This window comes from Elephantulus edwardii, unplaced genomic scaffold (assembly GCF_000299155.1).
Source record: "Elephantulus edwardii isolate Elephantulus edwardi_28Jun2011 unplaced genomic scaffold, EleEdw1.0 scaffold00078, whole genome shotgun sequence".
NCBI classification, from domain to species: Eukaryota; Metazoa; Chordata; class Mammalia; order Macroscelidea; family Macroscelididae; genus Elephantulus; species Elephantulus edwardii.
This window is the reverse complement of record NW_006399828.1, coordinates 3,670,935-3,673,064: the sequence shown is the minus strand read 5'-3', so window position 1 is coordinate 3,673,064 and position 2,130 is coordinate 3,670,935.

The following is a 2,130-nucleotide window of genomic DNA, read 5'->3' as shown; positions in this document are numbered from 1 at the left end:
AGTATTTTATAAATTCTAGATATAAGTCCCTTGTCTGACATGTCATTACCAAATATTTTTCCCAGTCTGTGGCTTCCCTTTTTACCTTGTTGGAGAAGTTTTTGGGTGTGCATAAGTATTTAATTCTTAAAAGGTCCCATTCATCTATTTTATCTTCTCCTGCTTGTACATTATACATTTTTTTCATGTAATTCATATTTATTTCTTTGGAAGCATGTTGATAAAACATATTGAGATAGAGATAGAGATAGAGATAGAGATAGATGGAGATAGAGATGATAGATAGATAGATAGAATTGCTAAAATATGATTCAATAATTTATCAGTACACAAACGTTTCAATCTTCTTTTTAGATAAATCCTGGTTCTAAACTCCTCTTGGTTGTTGTTAACTGTTTTTTAGTTGCTTGCAAGTCTTTCTATGAGCTAATAAGATCATATTGGGTTTTACTTGTTTTTAAAAATATATTATCATCTTTTTATTTAATTTTTATTGGCTTGCCTAATATAATATGTTTACATTGTGTTTCATTCCTGTACATTGGTTTTTTTTCCACTCCATACTCTATCCACCCACTAAACTCTGTGACCCTGTGATTTCTCCACCTCAGCCTTTCTACCATGCCCACCTCACCCTCATCTGTTGTTTCATTATCAACTTATGATTCAGTCAGATTGTTTTCTGAAAATTTTTGTTAAAAATTGTAATGGAGGTTAACCTTTTGTTACATTTGAAGTGCCAGATGAAAGAAATGTAACCCATATCTCTCATCCTCCATTTCTTTCCCAGGAGGGTAGTTACTCATCTTCTAAAAACAAACAATGGCAAGCAAAAAAGAAATATAAAACCTTTTTATTGTTGTCAGATGCCATTAAGTTGAGTATGACTCACAGTGACCTTGAGAAGAACAGATGTGAACCCTGTCCTAGCCTGTGCCTTCCTCATCACTTCTGACACATACTTAGCCCATTGCAGTTTTTTTAATACTTTATTTCGTTGCAATTTTAACAAAAGTTTACAGAAAAGTTAAATTTTCATTCATTCATTGTTGCGCATTTTCCTCCCTTTCTTTTCTTCTCCCTTCCCCCCAGTCTTATTCAAGACTGTTGTCATATCCTATACTCAACCACACATTCCTTTTAAACAGTTCTTTTTTCATCTGTTCCAATGCAGTGTTCGTTATCTACCTACTTGTTTCCTATGCTCCTGTTTTATAACATTAGTGTTATGCAGTATTTTTCGTTTTGTGACTGAGATATTTCACTCAACATAATATCCTACAGGGTCACCCACGTTGTATAATGTTTTATGAGGCCGTTGTTTTACAGTGCTGTATAATATGCCATTGTATTAATGTAGTAACTGTATTAATCCATCTGGTTAATGGTCTTCTCCCTTTCACTGATCCTCCACCTTTCCAAGTGTGATGTCCTTTGTTGTAGAATAGCCTCTCCTAAAAGCATGCCCAAAATATGTGAGACAAATCTTTGTCATCTTGCCTTTAAGGTGCATTCTGGCTGCACTTTCTCCAGGACATATCAGCTTGGTTTTTGGCAGTCTGTGGAATATTAAGTATTCTTCTCCAACACCACTGCTTAAAAAAATCAACTCTTCTGTTATCCTTATTCATTGTCCAGCTTTCTGATATATACAAAATGATTGAAAAGATCATGGCCTGAATTAAGCACACCTCAGTCTTAAAACTGACATCATTATTCCTCAGTAATTTGGAGAAGTCCATGACTTCAGACTTTGCAAAGCCTTTTTAGCAACTGCTTGTTAATGATGACTCTATGTTCAATAGCACACATTTATAACAAAATAGTCACTGAGAGAAAATGTCCATTCATGTAATAGAACCAGGACAAACAACAATGCCAACAGTGGAGGAAAGTAGAAATTGTTTTGTTGCTGTCCCTTTTTAAAAGTTATTTTTATCTTATACTGGTTTGCATTTATCATTTGTGTACAGTGAATTTCACTCCTGTACATTGTGTTTCACATATTTCTTCATTTACATTATGTTTCATAAGATTATTCTCATACATTGTGTGTTATAAAATGAATCACTATTGATCAATGCCAATTTTATCCCATCTTTTCATATCCCCATTGGATCCTCCCTTGTT